The sequence below is a fragment of the Microtus ochrogaster genome, chromosome 6, assembly GCF_000317375.1.
Source record: "Microtus ochrogaster isolate Prairie Vole_2 chromosome 6, MicOch1.0, whole genome shotgun sequence".
NCBI lineage: Eukaryota > Metazoa > Chordata > Mammalia > Rodentia > Cricetidae > Microtus > Microtus ochrogaster.
Window position 1 is genome coordinate 78728586 of NC_022013.1, and position 13072 is coordinate 78741657.

General features: G+C 47.4%; 1 protein-coding gene across 1 annotated transcript in view; it reads right to left on the reverse strand.

Moving 5' to 3' along the window:
• The window catches only part of Hhat (hedgehog acyltransferase), a 245988-nt gene that overhangs the window by 176476 nt on the left and 56440 nt on the right, over nucleotides 1-13072 (reverse strand). The window lies entirely within an intron of this gene.

Genomic DNA, 13072 nt, shown 5'->3' on the forward strand with positions numbered 1-13072 from the left:
AAAAAAAAATAGTGAGCCAGGAGCAGGGATAGATGGGCCTGGCAGGCAGAGAGTATAAATAGAAGAAATGAGGAAGAGGAGGAGCAACGAGACAACACAGAGAGGAGGAATCCGGGGACCAGCCACCCAGCCAGCCATGGAGAGAGAGTGAATGTAAGACATACAGAAGTAAGGAAAGGAAAAATCCCAGAGGCAAAAGGTAGTTGGGATAAATTAAGCTAAGAAAATCTGGCAAGAAACAAGCTAAGCTAAGGCCAGACATTCATAACCAAGAAGAAGCCTCTCTGGGAGCTGGGTAGTGGGCCCCCCAAAAATCCAAAAGAGTAAAGACTTCACACAACAAATTCTCTCCTTCCACCCTGTAAATGCCAGGAACTGAACTCAGGTCATCAGGTTTGATGGCAAGTGGTTTTACCCATGAGCCACCTGGCTAGCCCCACCTTGCTTCTTGAGACAGGCTCTCTCAGTGGGACCTGCGGCTTGCTAAGCAGACTGGGCTGGCTGGCGGGTAAGCCCCGGGGATCCATTTGACTCTCCCTCTCCTGGGCTGGGTTTACAGAGAGCCTCTTTTCATGTGGGTCTCAGATCCCCATGTTTACCACCTCTCCAGCCACCATTCCTGTCAAGGAATCTGTCCATTTAGAGTGTAATTCAGAAGGTTTTAGCATATTTACAAATGTGTGCAGCCACCATCACTTGCCAATGACAGAATGTTTTATCACTTCAAACTCAAATCTTATCCATCGTCACAGGCAAGAGGACTCTTTGCCCCTCAGTTTCTGCTTCATGTTTACTCTGAGTCAAATATGAATGGGTGCTGCCTGGCAACACAGGTTCAGGCCGTCCCAGATGACATGTTCTACCACGAAAATAGTTACATGAACTTCTGTAGTCACAGAATACAAAAATGTCATAAGTCAAGGTGGCTCAAACATGGCAGCAAGGATGTCTTTCTCCCATGGCAGGCACTTGCAAGCCCAGCACACTGGAAGTAGAGGCAGACAGATCCCTGGAGCTCAGTGACCAGCCAGCTGAGCCAAATCTGGGAGTTTCAGGTTCTGTGACAGACCTTTGACCTCCAAGGCCAGCTAGGTTCCAGGGGACTAGGGAGCACTTGTTAAAATGTCTTAAAGGTCTGACGAGTCACGTGTTCTCTTTGGATTCCCCACTGAGTGGACTCTAACCAGCATACACTCTGCAAAGAGGGTGTCAACACAGAGAGAAACATCCTCGGTGCTTCCGGGCAGGTTGGACTCATTGCCACCAAATAAAACAATCAAAAAGAGTTACAGGAGCCAGAGCCCAGGTGACCCTGCAGGACCAGACCCTCAACTGACTTTATCTGTAAAAATAAAGTTGATTTTGGTCGCCGATCATTTTTAATTCCAGTTCCATGGTATCTGGTGTCTTCTTCTGGCTTCCTCAAGCACAAGGTGCTCATACACAATACACTACATACATGCAGACAAACACTCATACACATAAACTAAAAAAAATTTAAATTTAAAAAAATGGTGGGATGTCTTTCTGAGGAATGACTCCCAAGGTTGACCTCTGGCCTCCACAAGCATGCACACATGATTTTGAATGTATGTACCCCCCCACACACACACACACTTGCACCTACATACATCCAAACACACAAACACTGAAAAAATGCCAAGAAAAAAAATCATCATATGTGTAAATATACACATTTATTACCTATACACTACATGTGCTGGACAGTTTATATCAACCTTATACCGCTAAAGTCATCTGAGAGGAGGGAACCTCATTTGAGAAAATGCCTCCACAGATGGGGCTGCTGGCAAGTCTGTAGAGTATTTTTCTTAACTAGTGATTGGTGGAGGAGGGCCCAGCCCATTGTGGGTGCTGCATCCCTGGGCTGGTGGTCCTGGGTTCTATAAGAAAGCAGGCTGAGCAAGCCATGAGGAACGAGTCAGTAAGCAGCTCCCCTCCATGGCTTCTGCAGCAGCTCCTGCCTCCACATGCCTGCCCTGTTTAAGTTCCTGTCCTGAATGCATTTGATTATGAACTATGATATGGAAGAGTAAGCAAAAGAAACCATTTTCTCTCCAAATTGCTTTTGGGGCTTCATGACAAAAAAAAAAAAAACCCAAGACACTATACATTCATCGAGAGGTAAGGGATATGTGCTAGACCAACCATCTTGGAAACACTCGGTGTGAAGCTCAGAGTGAAGTATCTATTGGGAGGGCGAGCAGTGAGGTGTTACTCTGACCAGGCTCTGATTGGGGACAGTCTGGAGCAGGGGTGGCAGTACGCTCAGAGGCTGCTTCAGTAGCACAAGCTCCCACAGCCGAAGATGACCAACTTGCAGAAGCACGGATGTCAGATGCTCAAGGTCACCCCCACCTCTTGGAGACAGGAGGCAGGGAAGTATCCTGGGCCTTGTTAGCAGGAGGCCAGCTCAAGAAGGCTGGAAGGAACACTTCGTGTCTCCAGTCCTGCCTTCATTTCTGACACTGGTTCGCACAGGTGTCGTTCTGAGGCTTAGGAATTAAAATCCACCTCTGAGTATACACCTCTATGAGTCATTTGCACAAAAACATCTTTCATGGTACTTTTCATAAACAATGGGGCTAAAGAAAGGATTTTGTGTGGGTGTTTAACATAACTGTCACTGAACCTAACTGAAGATGATTGGGGTTTCTTTTTACCCCAGTACGGATGAAAAGCACGAGCCACATGTCTTTATAATCATGTAACACAGCTCTATTTACCTGTTGGTGAATATTTCTAATGGCTTAAGATGGGGGCATCTTGGTGGTGCAGGCCTTAAACCCCAGCACTTAGAAGGCACACAGTTCACTTTCACCTTAGAGCAGGTTCAAACTAGACTAAAGCCTTTGTGTAAATAGATCATAAGTTTAAGACAGCTATGCACAAGGTCAGACATCAGAGCCACAGACATCCAACCAAGCATCCTAAGAAAAGCATGCCAATTCTTTATTTGCCAAGATAATGTGGGAGTCCCCTCTGGGTGCTGTGATTGCCATTAATGCATAAAGAAACTGCTTTGGACCTATAACAAGGCAGAACTTAGGTAGGCAGGGAAAGCTAAACTGAATGAGGGGAGAAAAAAGGGTGGAGTCAGAAAGAAGCCATGGAGCCGCCACCAGAGTCAGACTTGTCAAAACTTTGCCAGTAAGCCACTGCCACATGGCAATACACAGATTAATGGAGATGGATTAAATTAATATGTAAGAGTTATCCAATAAGAAGTTAGAACTAATGGGCCAATCAGTGATTTAATTAATATATTTTTTGTGTGATTATTTCAGGTAGGCAAAAAATAATCTCACAGGTTGAGAACCACTACAGCATAGTAACTCATTAACACATATAAGTTTATGTTTTATGTATCAGCTTAATAATCTAAGCATTAAAATATAGCTCCTACTATGGCCATATAATACATAACCCCTACTATGGGTATGGGTACTCTGAGTAATTGGTTATAGATATTATTAATGACATAAAGCAACTTGCAGCCAGCATCTGACCCTCAGTGCTCAAAACAGAAGTCTGGTCCCAGGAACCCAGGCTGCATCCATCTAGTTAGTAGTTCACAGAGCTCCTAAGCCCATTTCTAAGAAATATTAACGCTGATGACAGCAACCTGACCCTTACCCACGCTTCTGCTTTCCACAGTTTCAGAGGGAAATCTCAGAAACAAATAATTCTGGAGATTTCTGTTGCAGGCTACCCTAAGCACAGTGATGGAATCTCGGGTACCTGCTCCATCCTGCCAGGGTTGCCGATCGCTGCTTTACCCTGTGTGTCCACGCTGTCACACCACTGACACATTAGTCACATTTTAGCTGTCTGTCACCAAAGTCACATGACAATATATGGTAGCCAAATGCTATGCTGCAATGTTTCCATCATCTACTTCCTGATGCAGCAATTTGACACCTCACATCATCACAATGGAGTAGACTTCAGTAAGATAAGATATTTAAGAGAGACCACAATTACATAGCATTCACTGCACTGAATTGTTTGTGTAGTGTTGTGTTCATATCTGCACATGTACGTGACTCCTGTGTGTGTGTGTGTGTGTGTGTGTGTCTGTGTGTGTGTGAGGGGGGGAGGGAGAGAGGGAGAGAGAGACAGAGAGACAGAGAGAGACAGAGAGAGGGAGGGAGGGAGAGGGAGAGACAGAGAGAGAGGGAGGGAGGAAGAGAGGGATAGGGAGAGAGAGAGAGAGAGAGGGAGGGAGAGGGAGAGGGAGAGAGGGAGGGAGAGGGAGAGAGACAGAGAGAGAGAGAAGAGGGAGAGGGAGAGAGGGAGGGAGGGAGAGAGGGAGGGAGAGGGAGAGACAGAGAAAGAGAGACACAGAGAAAGAGAGACAGAGACAGAGAGAGACAGAGAGAGCACATACATCAATAGCAAGTGTCTTTCTCAAGCATTTTCCACCTTATTTCTTGAGACAGACTCTATGCCTGAACCGGGCCCTTGCTGATTTGGCCAGACTGACTGTTCTGTGAGCCCAGGAGATCCACCTTTCCCCACCCCCTTGTGCTGAGGCTACAGGAACACACCACTAATCCACGGGGTCAAACTCAGGTCTTCACACTTTCACAGCAAGCATTTACCAGCTGAGTCATCTCCCTAGCTCCCACAGCAGGCTGCACTGCTGTAATGGTTCTGTTTTACTCTCCATCTCTCAGTGTACCTAATGTGTAAATGAACCTCAAAATTGGTGTGTGCATGCAGGGAAAAGCACGTATACATAGTATTCAAGACTACCCAAGGTTTCCAGCACCCGCTGACACCTTGAAATATCCCGCATAAGAAAGTGGGGCTATGTATCCAGCATAAAAAACAAGGAAAGGAAGGAAAAACATAGGCAGAACTTCTAGAGGCAAGGCCACCATGGCTTCCTGGGTAGAGAGGACCAGCACAAACGGTTCAGGAAAAGCAAGAGCAGACCTCACTAGCTCCAGAGCGATGCTAGGGACAGTCTGCTCCCTAACACCCTGCTGAGTGCAGGTCCCCAGAGAACAGGAAGCCAGGCTGTGTCCTAAGATACTCGACAGCCAAGCAGAAGGGACAAAGCAGGGGCCTGGAGCTCTTCTCATGGACGTCCCCGCTTGGCAGAGATGAATCACCACATCCTCCTGTGGAGCCTGGATAATCCTGTCCCAGAACGCACACATCTTCCTAACTACCAACAGCCATGTGAAGGCTCACAACACAGACAGGAGAAGAGAAAAGAAATACGTAAGAATAGAAACCACGCAGTTCAGGTCAGTGGCTGTGACTAAGCAGAGGGCGGGAAATGCAGTCAGGACAGGGACCCAAGGGGCTGCAACTATGTTGGTGTCGTTTTTACTTCTTAGGCCACATAACAGATGAAACACATGTTTGCTGCATTTTCTTTATGATTCTTATGCCTTGTGCGTGTGTGTGCATGTGTATGTGCATGTGTGTATGTGTGTATGTATGTGCATGCATGCATGTGTGTGCGAGTATGTCTGCACGTGTGTGCGTGTGTGAATGTGTGCATGAGTGTGTGTGTGTGTGTGTGTATGTGTGTGTGTGTGTGTAAAATCTGTCACCTCCATTGCCTGGGGACTGGAGAGACAGCGCAGCATTAGGGCCACCTGTTGCTCTTGCAGTTCTCAGCACCCACATGGAACCTCACAACTATCTGTAACTCAGTTCCCTCGGTTCTGGTACCCCGTTCTAGCCTCTAAGGGCACTGCACTCACTCACACACACGTGCACGCACACACACAACGCTAATTTAAAACAAATCTTTAAAAAATTAAGACTCTATTCAGTAGTGGTACCCAGCAGCTACCACCTCAGCCGCCTCACCTATGAGACTCAGGCCCAAAACAGGGGTAGACATGGAGCCTGAGCCTATACAAACAGACCAAAAGACAGGGAAACCTTTACTACCAAAGGAGGCTATTGTACATAGAGCATACACGGAGAGTCTGGAAGTCCTCACCAAAGCTAGCCTCAAAGAACATTGGATAACAAAAGCAGGAGAGAAACAAGAGAGGCGCACACAGGGAGAGCACCTATCGCACAGCTGCCCTTCATGACTTGGTTCAGGCTCACGGCTCTATGAAGCCAGGACACTCACTGCCCCTTCACCTAGATGAGATGGATCAGCCGGACCTCAGCTGTCAAGGGCTGCACTCTCGAAAGCCCGCCAGTCCCACAAAGGAAGATCCCAGCCAAGGTCAAGGTCAGGGGGCCTCAGGTCATCCCTTCAGCAGCTGTACCTACCCCTGACAGACCTGCTGTCACTCTCCCAAAGTGACAGGAGACGGAGATGGAGCTGAAGCCGGGCAGCTGGAAACTAAATCCCTCCCAGGCAACTGTGTCTTCTGTCAAGATCCCGCTAACCCTCCGTCTAATTATCTCAGGGTCAAAAGGAGCAAAATGAACTCTGCAGAGTGCTACCTCCCAAGGCGCTCACTCTTTGGGCACTCTAAATGTGAGAAAATTCAGTTGGATAATGTTTCCTCTTATAAGATTTAAGCAAACAATTTTGCTTCTCAAAGAAAGGGTACCTGCTGAGGAGAAAGTCACTCTCCAGAACAGTAAATCCTATTTGCTAGTCCCCTTTATCAATCACTTTCCAGAACAGTAAATCCTATTTGCTAGTCCCCTTTATCAATCACTCTCCAAAACAGTAAATCCTATTTGCTAGTCCCCTTTATCAATTACTTTTACCCTCTTACATCACAATGGAGATGAAAACTGTGTCCAATAAAAACAAAGAAGACTCAACTAAACTTTTAAGTATAGTGTATTCAAAAAGCATTTTAATATGGGAAAATACGAACACAAACAAAAATCCTGAATAGTTAAACAGAGCAGGCATCCTAAATTAGGGGTTTAGGGCAGTAAGTACTACTTCTTCATCGTGACACCATTAAACCCTCCTGACAGCACTTCATATCTGACCCAGAACACACCCATGAAGAAGACCTCACAGAGGGCTGGGGAGGGGAAGGTTCACTGGTTTAGAGCATTTGCTGCTCCTGCAGAGGACCCAGGTTCAGTTTCTAGCATCCACACCAGGTGGGTTCTGATGCCCTCTTCTGTCCTCCACAGGTACTGCGGTACTGCACACACATCCCACATAACACCAAATGGTTCCAGTCGGCCTTCCTATGAGAGCCTGCAGTTAAATTGGGGCTTACCTCTGGAGATACCGTTGGAGTACTACAGGCAACAACACAGTGCCTGCATGACCCTCGGGGCAACAAGGGAGAGGCTACAGGGAAAGAAAACTGCCTGGCAGTCACCACTGCTACAGCTGGGAATGAAAACACGGGAGCCAATTCTACAAGGTGCCTTTAATTTTCTAAAAAACATTCTAATATATATATATATATACATATATATATATACACAAATATATGTCTATATGTGTATATATATGTAAGTACCCACATATACTTATGTGTGTCACATGTGCACGTGTGTGCCTAGTGCCCACAGAAACCATCGGCTCCCCTAGAACTGGAGCTCCAGATGGCTGTGAGCCACCACACGGAGGCTGGGAACCACACCTGGGTCCTCTATAGGAGCAGCAAGCGTCCCTAACCACTGAACCACCTCTCCAGCCCAAAGCACCAAGTTCTGAAGGATGATTTGGCTAGACAGATAACAACCTACGCAAGCTGTGTATAAACATGGCCACAGCTCAGCACTGCTAGGGTAGCAGGTTCAGAGGTGGCAATGGAAGAGATGTGATAGCCTCCCACTCATACAGTGACAGCCCTAAGAAGTCCAGATGTTTGTGTTTTAGAAAGCCCAGTCTGCAAGAAAACTGGAGAGGGTAAGACACACAGTAAAGGCTGGCGTGTGGAGGAGGAGAAGCCCAGCTGAGGAACCGGGCATGATCCCTGGTTGTAGGTTGTCTGTGTGACCACCCAAACCTTCACCAGAGTCTCTGCCACACACACCTGAGCAGTCTTCTACCTGGAGCAGCTAACTGGGCGTGTCATTCCCGGTACATGCGTCCAAACTGATAAAATACCACACAACAGTCAGGGGAGGCCAGCAGGATGACAGAACTAACTCCACTGAGGCCCAAAGTGAGAGACGGAGACAGCCACTGCCCAGTCAGCTGAGCCGAGCACTGGGAACAGTGTCAGGCCCCCATCTAGAAACAAAGGGCCTGGGGTGCCCGCACTGAGACCAGCAACAGTCGTGTCTGAAATCTCTATGTAGAAATGTGCTCTACTTGAGATCTATGAACTTGAGAAGATTTTAAAAATGTGTTACTAGAGAATTCTTTATCTTACAGGGGTATTTCATGAAAAGGAGTCTAAATCATACAGGGACATCGTGAAAGCTGGAATGAGAATGGATATTCTCCTCTCTGCGCAAGAAGCAACAGATAGAGAAATATACACACATGTGCACGTGCATGCATACACATGCATACACACATGTACACTCACGCACATGCATATACATGTATACTCATATACATGCATATATACACATATACTCACACACATGCATATACACACATATGCATTCACTTTCACATACACACACACATACCACCACCATCACCACATCAATACACTTCCTTAATTTCTAAGGAGAAGCCAAATATTAGGCTAATAAAATTTTATCTGAGTTTCATCTCAAGATTAGTGAGCTTCTACTGCCCCCTCCTGGCCCTTTCTAGTATGTCTACTCTGAACCACTATGAAAGATCGTCTTTCCCTCCTACCCACTCTCCCTGTCCCTCTCTCTCTCCCTCTTCCTCTCTCTATACTTCCCCCTTCTCTCTCCCACTCTCTCTACCAGGAAGGCACTGAACTAAACAGCAATCACGTCCCAGATGCAGGTGTGCACTTGCCTGGGGCCACTGGTCAAGGGATCGGCATGCAGATGCTGCCCTCCGGCCAAGACTAAAGGGACCCTGAAGGCAGACCCACAGGGGTGGCAGATACACGTGAGCCTAGCTTGTGGGGCAGTCGGAACATTGAACTGTAGAACGAGAGCTATTACCTCCAAGGAAACCTCACCTCTTCCTGGGAGGTCAATGTCTACGTATGGACATGACGCCCAGTCTCTGTAAGGGGCTGTGCAGCGCCAGGGTTAAGATGTGTGCAACCACATCGGACTTTTTTGAGTGCTGGAGATTCAGAGCCTCACACTTGCTCACCCTCCCACCAGCTGAGCCACCCCAGCTCCAGGACACCTGCTGCTAACAGCACAGGTGTGTGCCTGCCTGACTGCACTGCTCACACTTAACATGTGGAGCCAACTAGCTCACTACTGTTGGTGGTTGTGCTGGGAACACCGCGGTGAGTAAGCCCGATGAGGCTACTCCTTTGTGGTCCATATATGTGTGGTGGGAGGCAGAGAGGTGAGGAAAACCTCGGGGATGACCAGTCTTGTTCTGAGAACCCAAAGAGTGAGGGGAGCACACGGAGGCTGTTTCTGCTTCTTGGGGTAAGCGGCATTTCGACTGATGGGAATAACCAGAAGTGAGAACAGCAAGGATGCGTGAGGCAGGGGCCTTCTGACCTGAAGGAACAGCTAACGAAAGCACCAGGGTTAAGGCCACGTTTGCTGCATCTAAAGATAAAGCCCAGGGAGCTGCAGCACTGAGGGAAGAAGGAAGGCTAGAGAATGGACAGACAGATGTCGGCAGAAACCAAAGTATGTGGCACTTGGCTTTGGAAGCACCGCTTGCTTGAGAAGCAATGGGAAGCTGCCCAGCTATCGGAAACATTGCTTTCCAATGAGCTCCCGCCATTCTAGGATAGACATTTCCCAGAATGCCAGCGCCCCAATCAGCCCGTTCCTCACAGTACACTGTGATGTGAGTCCTTTTTCATTCTATATTTTTCATAAAAAGACATGTATTTGAAAAATTTCAAATACAATTTAGCTCTAAGAAGGAAAACAGTCCATCCCATCTGAGCGCACAGAGTTTAGCTGATGGGTTCCTAGCCGGCACAGCAAAGCTAATGAGATGTCCTCCAGGCTCTCACGAAGCCCTGGGTGTCTGGTGGGATCATTCAGTTCAGAAGGCACTGGGAGAGACAGCTAGGGCTCCTGACAAGTCCTCTTGGAGGAGCCACACCCTGGGTCTCAGGGCCAGCTTGTCCTTCCCACCAGTCATGGGCAGGAAGGTCACCTAACCACAGTACCCTCCAGATGCGGAATTCACACCCAGAGCAAGACGAGGTTTGAGCAAGGAGCAGAAAGACTCAAAACAAAGAGAAGGGGGTGTGGAAATTCTCAGCTTTCCAAGCAGAAATCTTTGCATGAAAGCAGAGGAAGGGGTAAGTTTATGACTTAAGCAGGGAGTGTGGAGTTTACAGCTTAAAGCCTTGCCCGTGGGAGATAAGCAAATTAGTACAGCCTCTCTGGAAATCAGTGTGGAAAAGTCCTCAAAAGCTGAAAATAAGTCTATCATATATCCCAACTGTATCACTCCTTGGCATATGATGTCACAGCCCACAGATTCTGGCTTAGCAGTGTTCACAGCTGCTCTGTTCACAATAGACAGGGAATGAGAACAACACAGATTCCCTTCAGCAGACGGATGGATGATGAAAATGTGGTTCATACACACAATGGATACCAGTCAGCTATAAGCAAAAGCGAAAGGACGCAGAAGAGACCTCACAGAACCTGACTCTGCCCTCAGTACGGTGCACGCACCGGTCGATCAATTTTAGTTCATACTCTGGCCGTGGGAGCTGGGAGCACTGCCTGTCTGGGAGTGTTTGGAAACCCCACACCACCGCACCCAGGTGTATGTGACAAAGCGCCTGGTGGAGTCACAGATTCCGGGCAGTGAGAATGACGGTGGGTTCATCTGGTGTGAGAGTGTGACATCCTGTGTTCTGTCTCCAAGAGGGCCCTAAGGCATGACATTCGCCAAAACCTCAAGTGCATCAGTGTGGGGAGAAGAGGCAACTCCTCTGTGTGCAGATGAGGTCATTCTCTGGGCCACAGGTGCCACTGGGGAGACAATAAGATTCTTCATTTCAAAGTCAAGACCAAACTGTTTATATAATGTCATAATATGTCAGGTGTGGTGGTGCGCGCCTTTATCCAGTCTCAGGAAATAGAAGCAGGTGGAGGCTGTGAGTTCAAGGCCAGCCTGGTCCACATAAACAAATTCTAAGTCAAACAAGGCTACACACACACGAGAGAGAGAGAGAGAGAGAGAGAGAGAGAGAGAGAGAGAGAGAGAGAGAGAGAGAGCTGTGATGCAAAGCTTTCCTTATTGTGCCAGAGTTAACAGTGCTGCCCTACAGGGAGACATGTGAGCTCCAGGAGACTCAGAAATGCAAATATGACGTGGAAAATGCAAAGGTTCCTCCCTCCCCATCCTGTGGAAAAGACACACATGACATCTGGACTCCATGGAAAGATGCCCACCAGCAAAAACAGGTGATGTACCATAACACAAGTATGGTGGCCTGAATAAGAAAGAAATGTCTCAAATCTGAACACTTGGTTTCAGATGCTGACTCTCAGGGGAAGTTTAGGAGAGGCACGCTTGCTGGGAGGAAGGAAGTCCCTGGGGGTGGGCTTTCAGAGCCTATAGTCTCGTCCTCTTCCAGTTCACTCTCTCTGCTTTGTACCTACAGGCCAAGATGTGAGTTCTTGGTTTTCTGTTCCTTCCTCCTTCCCTGTCAGTTGCTGTCATGCCTCCCTATATGAAGGATCCCCCCCGGAACCATAATCCAGAATAAACTCTTGAGTCTATGAGTCACTTTGGGTCCTGGTGTTTTATCACAACAGAAAATCACCAACACGGATGTGTCTCACAGACATTGCCACGCCAAGAGGTCACATCCCAGGGCACTACAGTGTGAATCTGCTTAGAGAACATTTGAAAATATGGAACTGCTGGGATTTAACTATGGTCCAAGTGCCATGAGAGATAAGAGAATGGTAAGCCCACACACACTCAAAAAAAAAATGTTATCTTTGAAAAGCTAGGAGGAGAAGTAAATGGGTTCTGGGTACAAAGCATTTCCGAAATTCTAGTTCTTCAGCAAGGCAGGGAGGCTCACGGGCTGGATCTGAGTCACTGCATCTGCTCCTCCCATGCGGCTGTCAGGTATGACTGGCACATGCGCTAACTTTTCTTTGCTATTTAAGCCCCATTTTGAGTTGTTTTCCACTACGCAGACTTAAGCTGAAGCAGGCTCGGTAAGGGGGATCTGCCACTATAGACCAACCTTAGGTCCTATCCTGTTTGCCTCATTGTTTCGTTAACAGTTGATACTGTTAAAAGTTTACAGTTTTCAGGACCTCCAGCTACAAACTTGGAGGCAAGAGGAGCCTGAAACAAGGAGACAAACCCCCTGGCTCCATCAGCACATGGTGAGCACACACCGAACCATCACACAGCTTCACAGATGCATGCAGTTGGGACACGTGGATAAAAACGATTCTTACGAATCCCCATTCCAAAGAAAATGTTGTTGGGATTTGTGCAAACATTTTCTGAGGTTTTAAATCTACTCAGAAAGAACAGGCTATTACTAAAGCAACCCAGTGGTTTCTGGGTCCTGTGAGGCTCCTGTTTAAGAGACATTCTGACAAAGTACATGTGACAAGAACAATAGAGAGTCTGAGAAATCTACAAATCACCCAGCATATAAGGAGAAAGGCTAACACACCTGCCTTCAGCAGCTCTATCTGTCTGGAGTATCACACGCACGCGCACACACATGCGTGCACACACCAAGGCATAGAGGCACACATGTGCAGGTATGTATGCAAACACATACATGCACATGCACTCCTGCAGGCGACAGATGAATGCGGGAGTCCCCAAAAGGAACAGAGCAGGATGGAAGGCAGATGGAGATCAGGGCAGAACATGTCCTCTGTTGCTAGGGGCAGAGGAATAAAGGACAATGGTTTTCTCATAGACAAATCCTATAATTAGAGACTGTCCTGGGGGACATAAGACCTCCACCCCACCTTGATACAGGACAGAGAAAGATGCAAGCAAGTAAGAGACCGGCAGAGAAATGTACTTGTACATACCACATACACACACATACATCATCTA